Below are 17271 nucleotides of genomic sequence, written 5' to 3' on the forward strand. Positions count from 1 at the left end.
CTGGGGTACTACCCATCTCTGACATGCTTTCAATAGCCAGGTGGAAAAGGAGAGGGCAGAGATAGAGAAAACCATCCCTGTTCAGTCTAAATGTGATCTTTTTAAACCATTGCCTGGTAAAACTCCTTAGAATTCATGATCTTTTCAATAGAACTATCCACCCCCACCCGCATACCCCAGCTCAAAAAACACTGCTCTGGGGAAAGTCTAATTTGGAAACTCAATCTAAAATATAAAAACACAATAATTTCTTGAGGAAAAAAGAAAATGAATGCAGGAAAGGAATAGTCTCTGCACTAAACAGAAGAGATCGTAGTAACATCTTTTCCTCTAAGAATGACAAAAAAGGGCTTGGCACCATGGCTCATGCCTATAATCTGAGCACTCTGGGAAATCAACACAGGAGGATTGCTTGAGACCAGCCTGAGCAACACAGAGAGACCCTGTCTCTACAAAAAAATTTTTTTAAAAATTAGCCAGGCATGGTAGAACACACCTACCTGTAGCCCCAGCTACTTAGGAGGCTAAAGTAGGAGGACTCTTTGAGCCCAGGCGTTGGAGGCTGCAGTGAACTATGATTGTGCCACTGCACTCCAGCCTGGACAACAGAGCAAGACTTTGTTTATTTAAAAAAAAAAAAAAAAAAAAGAATAACAGGAAACTGGTCTAACTAAGAAGAATATCCAGAGCCAAGTCTGCTATTTAAGATGAATGTTAAGGAATTTCCAAGTCTTGTGAAGGCATGCATTATCTGGTGCTATTTCTCTTAAGATTTAAGACAAATAGCTAAAATAATTCTCATAATCTACCCCTCACTCCATTCTTCAGTTTCTTTAGTTTTAAAATCCTCATCCCCAGAAGCTCTCCAAAAGCATACTTCCATCTAGTAATTTGCACTTTGCTATTATAAACAGTAAATATTTTAAATAGTAATATTCATAACAATAAACTTTTAAGTCATCAAACAATGTGGTAAGTACCTGCCAATACCATACTGGTTTACAGCCTTCTTTAGAATCAAAGTGTGTGTAAAGAACATTTGAAAGAGAGCAAGCACTATGACCCTTGTTGGGCAATATTCTCACACCACCACCAAAGACACAGATGCTCTCACAAAGCAAAACCAAAGTCCTAACTATAAAATATAAAAACCCATGCACTTTAAGAATTCAGTCATGCCAATCACTAATGTGTTATTGCATAACACTACTGTGTTGGTCAAACATTTTACAATCAAGGAAAAAATAATCAAAATATGGATAAGTGAGGATATTAAAATAAAAACATAAGATAGGAACCACATACATTGCACTTCTTCAAAAAAGAATTTAATGACCATTAGGATTAATCATTTCTATGACAGTAAGTACAAAAACATGTAAAAAAAAAAAAAAAAGTGTGTAAGTCTACTGATTTTTTTAAACTTACATCATCTGATTTTTTCACTTTTTTAAAATTTTGGTTGGGTTTATTTAAAATACAGAAAAGTGAGATTATAATACTATAACAAACCCAAATATAGCAATTATAACATACTGCCATATTTGCTTCTGATTTTAAAAAAGAGAATATTGCAGGTAAGTTGCAGTTTCTGTGTTCATTCCACTGTCCTCTCTCCTCCTTCAGAAGTAAACATTCTGCTGAAGTTAATACATCTTCTAATTCAAGTTTTTAAAATAATTTTGCAGCATTTATGTTTTCCACATACAACACAGTATTGTTTTATTTTGTTTTAAATGATCATTAACTGGTATCAAATTTAACTTTCTGTAACTTGCTTTATTTTGTCGACACGTTGACCTGATTTGTCCATTCTGACTGTATTAGAGTAATAAAATGCCATTGCTTGCTTACCCTCTATAGTTAGTTTCCAAACTCTTCTTATTACAAATATAATTGAAATAAAAATGCTTGTATTGTGTTTACAGTGGCATAAATGCAAGGTTCACCCTATAAGGTATATACCTTGAACTGCTGGCTAATAAGATATATTCATCTTCACCTTTACAAATCTTGCCAAAAACTTTCCATAGAGCTCTAATTTACTCACTCATCAGCAGTGTATTAGGGTTTCTCTTTCCCTACAACCTTGTTAACAATGGGTAGTATTAGATTTTATAATACTTGCAAAATTTAAGTGTGTAAAATAGTATTCCACTATTTGAGAATGAGCCAACTTCATACTTTATTAGACATATGGGCTTTCCCTTCTATGATACTTCTAATTCTAGATCATTATATGTATGAAATATGCAACTTATTCCTTTCTTATGTTCATCCATAGCATCAGACTCTACAGAATTTTACAACTGATTCAAGTTTTCAATAGAATAAAAAGTTTTTCTTTATTTATGATTTTCAAGTTGGCATAAGCCTTTAGGAAAATGATGATATAGGGTATCTTTAATCAAGGCATTCCAATGTGTCAGAATTTCATACAGCTCTACTCAACAAAAAATGGTAGATATCTTCCCAGACAGACAATTTGGTCCTACTTGTCAAATGACAGCTTTATCGGGATATAATTCACATATCATAAAATTCACCCTTTTAAAGTACATAAAATTTAGAGGCTAGGCAGGGTGGCTCATGCCTATAATCCTAGCAACTTTGGGATGCTGAGGCAGGAGGACTACTTGAGGCCAAGAGTTTGAAACCAGCCTGGGAAACACAGCAAGATCCTCTCTCTACACACAAAAAAAATTTTTTTAATTAGCCAGGCACGGCGGTGCATGCCCATAGTCCTAGCTACTTGGGAGGCTGAGGTGAGAGGATAATTTGAGCCCAGGAGTTCAAGGCTGCAGTGAGCTATGATCATGCCACTGCACTCTAGTGTTTGCAACCAAGACCCCATCTCTAAAACAATAACTAAAAAAATAAAGTATACATATCAGTGGTTTTTAGTAGTTTCACAAAGTTGTGCAACCATCACCACTATCTAATGCCAGAACATATTCTCATACCCTAAAAAGAAATCCTGTGCCTGTTAATAGTTAGCTCTCCATTCCCCTCTCTTCTAGCCCCCAGCACTCACTAAATCTATTTTCTGTCTGTATGGATTTTCCTATTCTGGACATTTCATATAAATGGGATCATACAATATATAGCCTCTTATGATGGTCTTCTTTCACTTAGTATGTTTTTAAGGTTCATCCATGTTGAAGCTTGTATCAGTACATCATTCATTTTCATTGCCAAATAATACTCAATTGTATAGCTATACCACTTTTTTTTTTTTTTTTTTTTTTTTGAGACAGAGTCTCACTCTGTTGTCCGGGCTAGAGTGCTGTGGCATCAGCCTAGCTCACAGCAACCTCAAACTCCTGGGTTCAAGCAATCCTCCTGCCTCAGCCTCCCAAGTAGCTGGGACTACAGGCATGCGCCACCATGCCCAGCTAATTTTTCTATATATATTTTTAGCTGTCCATATAATTTCTTTCTATTTTTAGTAGAGACAGGGTCTCGCTCTTGCTCAGGCTGGTCTTGAACTCCCGAGCTCAAACAATCCACCCGCCTCAGCCTCCCAGAGTGCTAGGATTACAGGTGTGAGCCACCGCACCCGGCCTATACCACATTTTCAGTTGATAAACATGTAGGTTGTTTCTATTTTTTTGCCTATTATGAAGAATGCTATTACAAATATTAATGTATAACTTTTTGTGTTGACATATGTTTTCAATTCTCTTGGGTATGTATCAGTAAACTGGGACTGGAATTGCTGAGTCACACAGTATCTGTTACACCATCCAACTTTACTTACTTACTTAATTTTGAGACAGGGTCTCACTCTGTCATCCAGGCTCCAGTACAGTGGCTCCATCATACCTCACTGAAGCCTTGAACTTGTGGGCTCATGGGATCCTCTTGCCTCAGCCTCCCAGGTAGCTAGGACTATAGGCTCGTAGCACCAGGACCAGCTAATTTTTTAATTTTTTGTAGAGACAGGGGTCTCATTATGTTCCCCAGGCTAGTCTTGAACTCCTGGCCTCAAGCAATTCTCCTGCCTCAATCTCCCAGAGTACTGGGATTACAGGCATGAGACACCACACCCAGCCTACTATACAACTTTAACACTAAGCAAATTTTAGCATTATGACATGTATCAAAGATTGCTGAATTTCTATGAGTTGCTTTAATGTTCTTCCTAGAAGAAATTTATAAATTTACTCTTATTTATAGTCTAAAAAACTTCTCTAGGTCACTTCCTTCAATTCAGCCACAGAATAGCACTTTTAATTCTCACATATACATACACACACCCTTCTCTACTATGGAAAGCAGTCTAACTTTGACTCCCTAGGAAAAGGTACTATGTAGTATTTGTTCAAAAACCAGAGTAAATCTACCAAACAACATATGAAAACCATTAGCTCTGCTGAGATTACAATTATATTTGCCCAAAACTCAGTTCATTATATTACACAGACATAGAGTATACATACTACTGGTCTTTCTTTTTTTTAATTTCCAAAAAGAATCATTTATTACTGTTTTTTCTGTATGGCCATGAGTGTACAGGGGTGAGCCAAACACAGTGTCCTTAGGCACTATAATGGTAAGAGTCTCCTTGGACTGAAACAGCTAATACATTTTAGGGCACATGTTCTATTTCTTTTGACAAATGAGGTAAAAAATAAACAAATAAAAAAGTCTTTCACTTGTAGTCCCAGATACGCGGGAGGATCGTTTGAGCCCAGGAGTTTAAGACCAGCCTGGGCAACACAGCAAGACCCTGTCTCAAAACAAAACATGAAAAAGCCTTTAACAAATGGGGCAATGAAAAAACCTGAAAAGCCTGAGTGCTCTATTACTATTACCCTTTCCTGATTAAAAAACAAAAAGCCAGCCTGGTGAAGCAGCTCACGCCTATAATCCTACTACTTTGGGCCAAGACAGGAGAATCACTTGAGGCCAGGAGTTTGAGCCCAGTTTCTGAGCAACATACAGAGGCCTCATCTCCACAAGAAAAAGAAAAATTACCCAGGTGAAATGGTGAGGTGACACAGGCCTATAGTCCCAGCTACTCAGGAGGCTGAGGCAGGGGAATTGCTTGAGTCCAGGAGTTTAAGGTTGCAGTGAGCTATAATGATGCCACTGCACTTTAGCCTGGGCCAAGAGAGCAAGACCCTTTCTCAAAAAAACAAACAAACAAAAAAACACAGCCTTATCTTGCTTATTTTCATAAGACTTTAACAGATGTCTACCAATGCTCCCGATAACTTGAAGGCAAATATCATCACAGGACAGCTCACTAGCATCTCAGAGAAAAAGCTATAATGTTCAGTGAAAAACAAAAAGTGTAATAATGAAACCATACCTCCCTATGTGACACTAGGGACCCAGCTCACAAACCACGCAGTCATAATTTTGGCAATCTTAACCTCATGTTTTCCTACAAAACTGCCTCAAGATGAAAGAGGAGAGTTTATAACCCTCAAAGCAACAAATTACCTAGCTTTACCTTTGGCTAAATTAAGCAAACGTAAGGCACAAAACACAATAAATACAAAGAGAATACTGCAAGGAATCCAACTTGCAACTCAAGGAAAGCATAGTAAAACAGAACCCAGAAGACTCTAGGTGGACCATATCATCATGACCACAGAGCAGTTCAAAGAAAGTACACAGGAAGAAGCATCTTATCTCCATTTTTCATCCCATAGTGGTATACATAGTATTTGTCATCTGCATAGTACTTTCTATTAAGTATGAAATGTCTGATTTCCTTAAGTGCTAAGTTTGACAGTTGACTTATCTGACATTTCACTTTGACACTTCTTGTTTTATGTTTATTGTGAAGGGTCATCCTCAGTCTTTCAAACACAGGGTTTGGCTTATGATTATCTTTCCAATTTTTTTTAGAGCAATTTTTGTGAAACCACGGATAAGTCAACAATTTGTGTTATTTTCAAATATGAGTTCCATCGTGGAACCAATGCAGCACAGACAGCTCCAAATATCAACGAAGTGTTTGGGAAGGATGTGGCTGATGAATGTACAATATGCCAATGGTCTGAGAAGTTCCATTCTAGTGATTTTAATCTTGAAAATAAGCCATGTGGGTGACCTAAGACCAAGGTGGATAATGAGGAGCTGAAAGCTATAGTGGAAGTGAATCCATCTCAACCTACCTATGCGTGAATTAGCAGCAAGGTCTGACTTTACTATTCCAACAATATTGGACCATTTGAAAGAAATCAGCAAGGTAAAGAAGCTGGATAGATGGGTACCACATGAATTAAACAAGCATCAGAAGAGAAATCATCTCAAAGCTTGCCTTTCTTTGCTGTCACAACATTAAGGCGACTGTACTGTTATACGATGAAAAATGGACTCTTTGTGACAATCGCAAGCATTCGGTAAGATGGTTGGATAAAGATGAAGTGCTAAAATACTGTCCAAAACCAAATATTCATCAAAAAAACCTAGTGGTATCTGGTGACCCAGTGCTGGTATTATCCACTACAGCTTCATGAAATCTGGTCAACTGATTACAGCAAGTGTCTCCTACAACCAATTGGATGAAATGATGAAGATGCTTGCAATTAAGCAGTGAGACTGATCAATAGAGACTGGCCGATCCTCTTGCAAGACAACGCTCGACCACATATCACACAAACAATGCCGCTCAAACTACCAAGGCTGGACTTGGAAACTCTCTGTCATCCACCATATTCACCAAACCTTGCATCAACTGACTACCACTTCTTCCGGGCTTTGGACCACTTTTTGCAAGGAAAAATATTCAATTCTCAACAAGCTGTGGAAAATGCCTTTCACGATTTCATCACCACTCACTCTCCAGGCTTCTTCGCTGCTGGCATAAACAAACTACCATTAAGATGGCAAAACTGTGTCAATAGTTTAGGCACATACTTTGATTAATAGTACTGCTTCCAGTTTGAGATATAATAAACTAAACTTTTGATTTGAAATCAGACATTTCATAAAGACCTAAATATGTCTAGACTATTTTATAGTCACAATTCTGGAATTATTCCATCACAATAATCAAGTGTGACAGATTAAAATTTGTTTTCCTGGCCGGGCGTGGTGGCTCACGCCTGTAATCCTAGCACTCTGGGAGGCCGAGGTGGGCGGATCGTTTGAGCTCAGGAGTTCGAGACCAGCCTGAGCAAGAGCGAGACCCCATCTCTACTAAAAATAGAAAGAAATTATATTGACAACTAAAAATATATATCGAAAAAATTAGCCGGGCATGGTGGTGCATGCCTGTAGTCCCAGCTACTCGGGAGGCTGAGACAGGAGGATCGCTTGAGCTCAGGAGTTTGAGGTTGCTGTGAGCTACGCTGACGCCACGGCACTCACTCTAGCCTGGGCAACAGAGTGAGACTCTGTCTCAAAAAAAAAAAAAAAATTTGTTTTCCTTCTTCTAACCATTCAGATTACACTAGATGGGAGAAAATCAGAATGGCAGAGTAGAGAAACACTCTTCCACTGCCTTAAAATTTTGTCAAAAAGATAGCAGAATTTCTGAATTTTAGGGTTTGAAGAAACAATATCCAATGATTTCAGATGATGAAGAAACTAAAGTTCACTATAAGCAATTTGCACAAGGTCAAATTAGTAGCAAAGCCTGGGGGAGAACCCAGACCTCCTGACTTCCAACTCAGCCTTTCCATACTACCATATTGCCTTCTCTATAAACAAATAATGAAATAGGTATGGAGGATCCTGGGCTGTTTGGGTCAGCACATTATATTGTCTTTTAAAATACCAAGTCTCTCCTCATATCCATTTACCTAAAAACAAAAATATTACAACAGCAAAATCCAGAGCAACTATCACTTCTGCCAGTCTGAAGGAAAGAGTGGATCAATAAAATGGGCCAGGCAACGCCCTAGAATGAAAGGTGAATATAGCAGGATTGTGAGGACAGCAAAAGAGAAAACAATACTATTTAGGCCTCAAGATTACTGAGCAGGAGGGTTCCATGTTGTATACCTGTTCCAGATACCTGAGGTTAATGATTACTATCTTTGATTTTTTTTTAATTTTCATTAAAATATTATATAACTGTTTTCCGGCCAGGCGCAGGAAAAGGGGACGATGCCAACAACCATTGGCCCAGTGTTTCTTCAAGTGTGGCTCAAGAACCATTTGCATCAGGCCAGGCGTGGTGGCTCATGCCTGTAATCCTAGCACTCTGGGAGGTTGAGGCGGGAGGATCGCTCAAGGTCAGGAGTTGAAAACCAGCCTGAGCAAGAGCGAGACCCCGTCTCTGCTAAAAATAGAAAGAAATTATATGGACAGGTAAAAAATATATATAGAAAAATTAGCCGGGCATGGTGGCACATGCTTACAGTCCCAGCTACTTGGGAGGCTGAGGCAGGAGAATTGCTTGAGCCCAGGAGTTTGAGGTTGCTGTGAGCTAGGCTGATGCCACGGCACTCTAGCCCGGGCAACAGAGTCAGACTCTGTCTCAAAAAAAAAAAAAAAAAAAAATTATATAACTGCTTTTAATCGCATAGACTAGATTTATAATAAAAAGGAAAAAATATTAGATGATTCCACTTATATGAGGCACCTAGAGTAGTCAAAATCATAGAGACAAAGTACAATGATAGTTTCCAGGAGGTGGTGGGGTAGAAGGGAATGGGGAGTTACTGTTTAATGGGTAAAGAGTTTTAGTTTTATAAGATGAGTTATAGAAATGAATGGTGGTGCAAGTAGTTGCAAAATATTATGAATGTACTTAATACCACTAACGTACACACCTAAAAATGATTAAGAAGATAAATTTTATGTGTACCACAATTTTTAAAAACTGGGGAAAAAAAAAGTAATAGTCAGTGGGGATGATATGACCAGAGTAACATTTCAAAAGCATCAATTAGACAGCCGGGTGAAAGGACAACAGAACTAGGTAGTGACAAGGCATGAAATGAAGCAGAGACTGCAATTCGTAGGTTATTGGAGAAATCTGAGGGAAGATACAGGTGGCTTGACCAAGGGCAGCAGGTGGGCAGATAATAAGAAATGAGCAGACATGGGATATGTTTTAAAGCTTGAGTTACAATCTCCTTAACATATATCTTAAAGTGGTATTTTTAAAATTACAATTCAGAATACACTAGTCACTTAATCAAGTAGGCCAAGGTCAACATTTGGCAATTAAATAAAATGGAATATGGCCGGGCGCGGTGGCTCACGCCTGTAATCCTAGCACTCTGGGAGGCCGAGGCGGGTGGATCGCTCGAGGTCAGGAGTTCGAGACCAGCCTGAGCAAGAGCGAGACCCCGTCTCTACTAAAAATAGAAAGAAATTATATGGACAACTAAAATATATATAGAAAAAATTAGCCGGGCATGGTGGCGCATGCCTGTAGTCCCAGCTACTCGGGAGGCTGAGGCAGTAGGATCGCTTAAGCCCAGGAGTTTGAGGTTGCTGTGAGCTAGGCTGACGCCACGGCACTCACTCTAGCCCAGGCAACAGAGTAAGACTCTGTCTCAAAAAATAAATAAATAAATAAATAAATAAATAAAATGGAATAAAATAGAAACTATCAGATTGTACCACACATAATAGGGCTAAGTTATAGCATGAAACTTTTACTTTAGATATATAAACATACTTAGGTGTGTACTGGATCCTGATGTAAAATATATCTTGAACTATGAGTCACAGCCAAAAATGTTTGCGAAACACTGCCCTAGAGATTGAGAAAATGGTACGTGGAAGTTGAGAATACCTATCTTCCCAAAAATCTTTGTCAAAGTCTTACATTAGGACTTTGTTATCTTTCAAGTGAAAGAAGCTACAAGTTTAATTACATACTTACTAAAATCTTATTGATTCTCCCAAATAAACATATCATTCACTTTATAAAAAAGAGAAAAAAAGAACAGTACAAGCAATATTCAGGAATCACTGGAATGCCAGACACAAATTATGTTATTATCATCAACCATGAAGATACACAGATTATGAAAGGAATATAATGCCAATTTTCTTTAACCATTAAACCATCCTAGCCATTCAACTACCCCTAATTTTTGGAATTGAACATCACCAAAACACATTCATAATGGCAAATGCCATCAGAATATTCAGAAAATTACTTGCTGTCCCAAATAAGAAAATGTGGCCTAATACCCCTTGAAGAATTCAGAGATTACATACTACAGTTCTGAAAGAGTTTTACAAAAAAACTTTCCGCGTTAAGCAATAACTTTTTTAATAGCTAAGATAATAAAACATTACTACCAATTTATCAAATCTTTAGCTCCATTTCTCAATAGCAATGCTACTGACATTTTAGGTGAACAATTCTATGTTTTGGACTATTATCCCTGGTCCTTGCCACCAAATGCCAGTGGTGTATCTCCTATGCACAAACTACCAAAAACGCCCCCATACTTTTTCAAACACCCTCTGGAGGTACCGTTCCCAGTTAACCACTGAAAAGTTTAGCTGATAACACTCCTTAGATCAACTGATCGCCACTTAATGAACTGTGGCCTCCAATTCAGGTCAGAGATGTAAGGCAGCTAACAATGCCTTGAATTAAACCATTTCCAAGGTACACATTAAGATCATATAGTCTGAAATAGAAAGAATATTTATCATTTTTTCATAGCATTAGGCAGCCCCTAGGTGTTATTTTCAAAGTAGTATGCAGCAAATATAGACATTTCAGGGCAAAAAAAAGGTTAACAAATGGACTCTACAAGTATCCTAAGTTAAAAGTGAATCTACACCACTCCCCCAAGTTTCACAAAGAAAGGATGGAACAGAGATAATTACAGAAGAAATGTCTAAAATTATTTCCTTGAGCAAAGTCTACAGTTACATTTATATGTTTATGTATACGTGTACAGTACACAGAATTAAAGAAAAAGTCACTGAATATTATGAGACAAGTTTTAGCAGATTGAGAAGAATATATAGCACTTACTGAATACTTGTGACCAGAAACAGTTGTAAATGCCTATTTAATCTTTACCGCAAAGTTTTAAGGTATTATTAATATTTCTATTTCACAAAGGAGAATACTGAGGTATAAAGAGGTTAAATAACTGCTAAGCCAGGGTTTAAATCCAAATAACTCCAGACCCCTCACCAAGAGCTGTATTGTTCCAAGGCACACATGAAAAGACTGGAGGAATGAATTTTAAAAGCAGGAAGGAACTTGTCTGAAAGCTATGAAAAATGTTATACTCGGCCGGGCGCAGTGGCTCACGCCTGTAATCCTAGCACTCTGGGAGGCCGAGGCGGGTGGATCGCTTGAGGTCAGGAGTTCGAGACCAGCCTGAGCAAGAGCGAGACCCCGTCTCTACTAAAAATAGAAAGAAATTATATGGACAACTAAAAATCTATATAGAAAAAATTAGCTGGGCATAGTGGCGCATGCCTGTAGTCCCAGCTACTTGGGAGGCTGAGGCAGTAGGATCGCTTAAGCCGAGGAGTCTGAGGTTGCTGTGAGCTAAGCTGACGCCACGGCACTCACTCTAGCCTGGGCAACAAAGTGAGACTCTGTCTCAACAAAAAAAAAAAAAAAAATGTTATACTCTACTTAAGTGCAACTATGAAAAAAGGTTATCAGCAGAAATTCCTTATGACCCAAGAAAAATTAGATTTGCATCCCAAGGCTCTTAAGCAACTATATTTAAACTCTGCACTTAAAGTTCACATTATAAAGAACTCAAATGAACTCTGAACCGCATTTTTTATGTATTGCCTTCCAAATACTACCCACTGTTAGCCAGTTTACAGTTTGTTGCACTAAAAGGAGGTATTTCCATTGTAATGGAAAGTACCAGTTCACGGTACTTCTGTACAAGTGATATCAAAAAGGAAATAATTTGTATGACCCTACGGATTATGAATTACAAAGGGAAAAAGCTTACAATGGGTAAATCTGGCAGACAGGAACTTAACCAAATGATGAGATTTAATATCATCATTAATAGAACAAACTAATAACATGGGCCTCTAAAAAGCTCAGGTGTACTATAATATTCATTTACCTTATACTGAGCATCTGAATACTTAGCACACAGCAGAACTCTCCAAATTAGCAAACACTTAGTATGAATGCACACACAAAAAAACCTAGATAAATTATTTCCTTTAAAAATAAATAAATAAGGCCGGGCGCGGTGGCTCACGCCTGTAATCCTAGCACTCTGGGAGGCCGAGGCGGGTGGATCGCTCGAGGTCAGGAGTTCGAGACCAGCCTGAGCAAGAGCGAGACCCCGTCTCTACTAAAAAAAATAGAAAGAAATTATATGGACAACTAAAAATATATACAGAAAAAATTAGCCGGGCATGGTGGCGCATGCCTGTAGTCCCAGCTATTCGGGAGGCTGAGGCAGGAGGATCGCTTGAGCCCAGGAGTTTGAGGTTGCTGTGAGCGAGGCTGATGCCATGGCACTCACTCTAGCCCGGGCAAGAGAGTGAGACGCTGTCTCAAAAAAAATAAATAAATAAAAAATAAATAAATAAATAAATAACAAATCAGTACGGAAAAAAAAAACAAGAATAATAACAAGAACTCTATTGAGAAGCCCGAGGCATTATAGAACAACATCTTTCAAAAAAAAAAAATCACTCTGAATAAAGGCTAAATCTCTTCTTTTCAAGAAAGGTTACACCTTTTAGAAAGTGGTCAGAGAATGGAATAAAAATGACAAGAGTGATATGTCTGACCAGCAATAAGAAACAAATATATAAATAAGAGAGGGAAAGAAGACATGCAATAAGTAGAGTGGAGGAAGATGATTAAATTTGATGCAGAACTTAATAAAATTTGTGGATGACTTTAAAGGAAGTTAAAAAGTGGTATTTACAAGAGCTCTTTTTGGGGTGTTGGAAATGTAACACTGGAGTGGGGTAATAGTTGCTCAAATCCATAAATTTACTAAAAATCACTTAACTGTGTACTTCAAACAGGTTAATTCTGTAGTATGTAAATTATACCTCAATAAAGCTTTTTTTAATACTTTGATTTTTCTTCAGATCATATAAATCTTTCACTTTTTAAAAAGTGGTCTTTGTTCACCAAAGCAAGAAGGAAAAATTATATTAAGGTCTCTCTGACTAAACTATAAAAGGGAAGTAGTCAAGAGGAAAAGGACAGTAATTCATTTAATAGACAGGAAAATCACAATGAAAATTTTCATAGATTAAGAAATGTCAATGTGTCCATTGCAGCCCTTGAAAGGACAGTATAGTAACTCTGGGTAACTCTCTATAGATCTTTCTCAGACCACAATGAGAGCTCACTATTTTAAGAGTAGAAAAATAATGGATTTGGAAACCCTAAATGAATGAGAAGGAACAGTTCAGCTTAATTTCACATCACCTAGGAGAGAGTTGAACAATTTATTCTGATTATTGCATATGACTGAGAGAAGCAGACATGGTAGCTCCAATGAGAGAAGAATTTCAAGAGAAAATAAAAACAATATTTATAATTGCTTTAAAAGAATGGTAACTTCTTTACAAGCACAATGACAACCGTCAATTCCCTTAGCCAGCTGAAACACCCAAATGGGGAATTTTTTGGTATTTTTAGAGAAGATTAATTTGCATTGGTTCAGGGACTTTTGCAGAAGTTTCCCAAAACAGCAGTACTGTATTTTATTTGCTCCATGTGTAGATGCAAGCAGAGATCAAGCAAAACTGCACCTACAAACAACCCCAATTCACATCTGCTTTTAGCTCTGAAAGTATTAACCTACTCTACCTCCCCTGTGCCAACTTCAGTAAACCCTGGGTTTCAACTTCCCAAAACAGCATAGGTGTCTCTAATCTCAGACCTGCGAGTCTCCTCTATGCCTTTGGCTAAATCAGTAGTGAACCCAGACAATAAAAACAAAAACTTTACTAACTCATGTAGGTATTTTCTCTCCTTCTCCATAAAACAATGTTCTGGCAGACATAAATGAAATAACATAAATCAATAAGTAATTCTATTTCCTCTAAATGGCCATACTAAAGGTCAAAACAGTTCAAGATACTGACAGTCATGATATCCACCTAGACTTGAAAAACTGTAATATCAATGAATTTGATAGATTTCAATGAAAGAACATATGTGAAAGTTTACAGTACCATGCCTAACCCCCAGTAGGCATCTAATGTTCGTTCCTTTCTTTCCTTTCCATTAACTCTTATAGTACAGTATTTCCAAGAAGTAGTTCCTGTTTATTATTATCCCAATACGTTAATAAAAGCAGAACAACAGAAAGGTCATTTCCTGATTGACCACCCAGATCAGACCCAGAAAATTCAAGCCACCAGGTAATGATGAAGGGATTCATTTGCAGAAGCTAAACTTTCAAACTACCCTCTCCTACTCCTTTCTTCAGCAGTGTCAATTACAAGGCCATGTCCCTTCTGCTGTAGGAAGTAGCTCAACTGTTTTTCCTTGAGGCTATGCATTAAAGCTTCCTCTTTGTGACTGAGACAAAGCAAGTCTCAAGAACCTATGCTGTTCTAAGCGTAAGTGCAGCAAGAATCTAAAGATTGACATCAATCCATAAAATCCCATGGATAAGTTCACAGGATTCCTGGTTGGGAGACTGTGAGGAGTACTGCAGTTTTGGCTACCAAATTTACTCTCCAAGTGATCCAAGTCTGCTGCACCAATGAGCATTGGGATCTCAACGTACTTCAGATGATAGAAAACTAGAACTACATGAACTAGCACTAGCCCTTACTTTGGCAGGAAATGTTCTAACAAATACAGGTTTGCAGAGCTGTGTGAAATGCCATCTATACCTCTTTTTGCGGGCATCTGACATAAGACAGATATATAAGCCAAGCCATATCTGGTGTACTTTTGTTTAGGCCCTAGAGTTTAAGAAAGGAACACAAGCATGCTGTGTCAAATCAAACTCTAGTGGTTACAGATGGACAGATCCTGTTATCAGTACCAAAATTTATAGTTGCCCGTGATGGTCTGGCTACTGTCAAGACAGGCCCTTTGTTGTATTTAGTCTACCATTCACATAAGCTATTGAATTTTAGAGTGACTAGAATTAGCTAGCCTGACTAGAATTAACTACCCACTACTCTAAAATGGATTACATAATGACTCCAATACAACAACTTTTGCCTTCAAGGAATAGATCAGAGAGGTAGGGGTGAGTGGGGGTGTGTATGTATGTAAATTCATGGTTCTGTTCTATGATCACCAAAATTTTAAATTGGTTATGCTATTTCTTAGCATTCTCTACATTCTAACAAGATAATAAGATGTAGTCCACAACATTAGATAAACCATGGTGACAAACTATCATGGGCTATGATTAGTGAGACTGCAAAAGATAATGTCTCCCTAAACAATAATCAAATCTGATCTATTCTAGGTCAGTATAACGGAAAATACTAACTATACCACATTAGGAAAGGAGGCAGGGAAGAGTAAATAAACCTGGGACCTACCTTGCTTATAATTCCCACAGACAGATGAAATTCAATTCCATGCCAACCATACCCTTCGATCACTAAAACACAAAGAGAAAAATAAAAGTTCATGCAAAATATAAGCAGTTCTTCCGATTCCTAAAGGGCATTTGGTTTCAAAGATGAGAGGCTGTTTCTTATCTCCATTCTATCCTCTCCATGCCTACAAAAGTGGTTGAGCTCTATCACTGGCAAAAGGGTCCACACAGGTGGAGCTAAATAACAGATAACACTAATTGAGCACTTCCCTATATGCACTAGGCACTGTTTTTAGTGCTTAAATGTACTAATTAAGTCTTACAACAACCCTTTGAGATAGGTACTCTTATTAACTCACTTTACATCCAAGTAACAAGTGACCTGTACCTCTAAAAACTGTTCTTATTGGTATTAAGAAATGCCTTTTAAGTAAACACAGGCAATCTCAACCACTGTAGCTGGGTTATCTCAATAGTTTGTATCTATAAATGTTCCATATTTATGTATATGAGTCCCCACAATGTGATGAGCACTATACCAGTTGTTGAAGAAGATCCATTCTCTGACTTTTAGGGGTTGAGACACTAGCTGGGCAGATCAGACTGAACTACAAAAAATGGTTCAAAAAATGGAAGTCCCTATTATAAGTAATAATATAAGCTTTTTGTGCAATCATTCAGTAAAAAAAAATCAGTAAGCTTTAGGAGAAAGGGAGGAAAGCGTCACATAAAACATGCCCTAAAGCTGAACCTTTAAAAATAGGTTAGACTGGGGCTGGATGTGGTAGCTCACACTTGTATCCCAACAATTTGGGAGGCTGAGGCAGGAGATCGCTTGAGCCCAGGAGTTCAAGACCAGCCTGGGCAACACAGTGAGACCCCTTCTCTATAAAAATTAAAAAATTATCTGAGCATGGTGGCACCTGTCTGTAATCCTAGCTACCTAGTTACTTGGAAGGCTGAGGCCAAGACTTAACAGTGTCTGTGGCACATAATATATTGGTGTTCATTATGTATTTGTTGATTAAAGGCACAACTAACACAAATTTACAAAATGAATAACTAATGACAGAACTCTTTCTCACTTATTTATAGAGACAGGGTCTTGATGTCACCCAGGCCGGAGTGCCGTGGCACAGTCATAGCTCACTAAAACAAACTCCAAATTTTAAGCGTTCCTCCCACCTTTTAGCCCGCCCAGTAGCTGGGGCCAAAGGCACATACCACCACACCAGCTAATTTTTTTTTTTTTTTTCATTTTTTTAGAGAAAGGGTCTCACTATGTTGCCCAGGCTGTTCTTCAACTCCTGGCCTCAAGCAATCCAATCATCTCGGCCTCCCAAAACACTGGAATTAGAAGCATGAACCACTGCACTCAGCCAGAATTCTTTTTAAAAGTCAGATCTTTAGTACATTTAAACAATTCAGTTTGTCAAAATCTAATGCACTTCTACATTTTCATGAATATGTCTACTACATTATACCAACAATTCATGTGCAAAAATTACTAAATAAAGTGGATTTACTAAAAACTACCAACTGGCTAGTTTTTGCTTGACAATAAAACTGAGCCATCATCCATGCCAACTGAGACATAAACTGAAAATAATGTAATCAATAATTTAGATATCGTGGTTGGTGATCTTTTTCACTAAAATGATGCCACAGCTTTGTATGTAGAGTACCTATAGGTATAATATTTATATCGGCTTTATTCATGGATGGTAGAAGTTACAAATTGAGAAGTCCAGTAACAAATCCAAAGTTTATTTTTAGAAATTTTCCATATGGTAGGAGTTTGAGAAGTAAAACAGCAGCCTTCTTCCCTGCGGAAAGCAGAGGGTAGCAGAGCGCCAAA

The 17271-nt window shown here is 37.9% G+C and overlaps 1 protein-coding gene across 3 annotated transcripts in view; it reads right to left on the reverse strand.

The window, feature by feature from the left end:
- MRTFA (myocardin related transcription factor A) overlaps positions 1–17271 on the reverse strand; it is a 186940-nt gene that overhangs the window by 134759 nt on the left and 34910 nt on the right. For all 3 annotated transcript variants that reach the window (XM_069489875.1, XM_069489874.1, XM_069489876.1), the window contains exon 2: positions 15415–15476. The gene's annotated coding sequence lies outside the window, so the exon portion shown is untranslated. The remainder of the gene's footprint in view (positions 1–15414; positions 15477–17271) is intronic.

Source organism: Eulemur rufifrons, chromosome 16, assembly GCF_041146395.1.
Source record: "Eulemur rufifrons isolate Redbay chromosome 16, OSU_ERuf_1, whole genome shotgun sequence".
Classification (NCBI taxonomy): domain Eukaryota; kingdom Metazoa; phylum Chordata; class Mammalia; order Primates; family Lemuridae; genus Eulemur; species Eulemur rufifrons.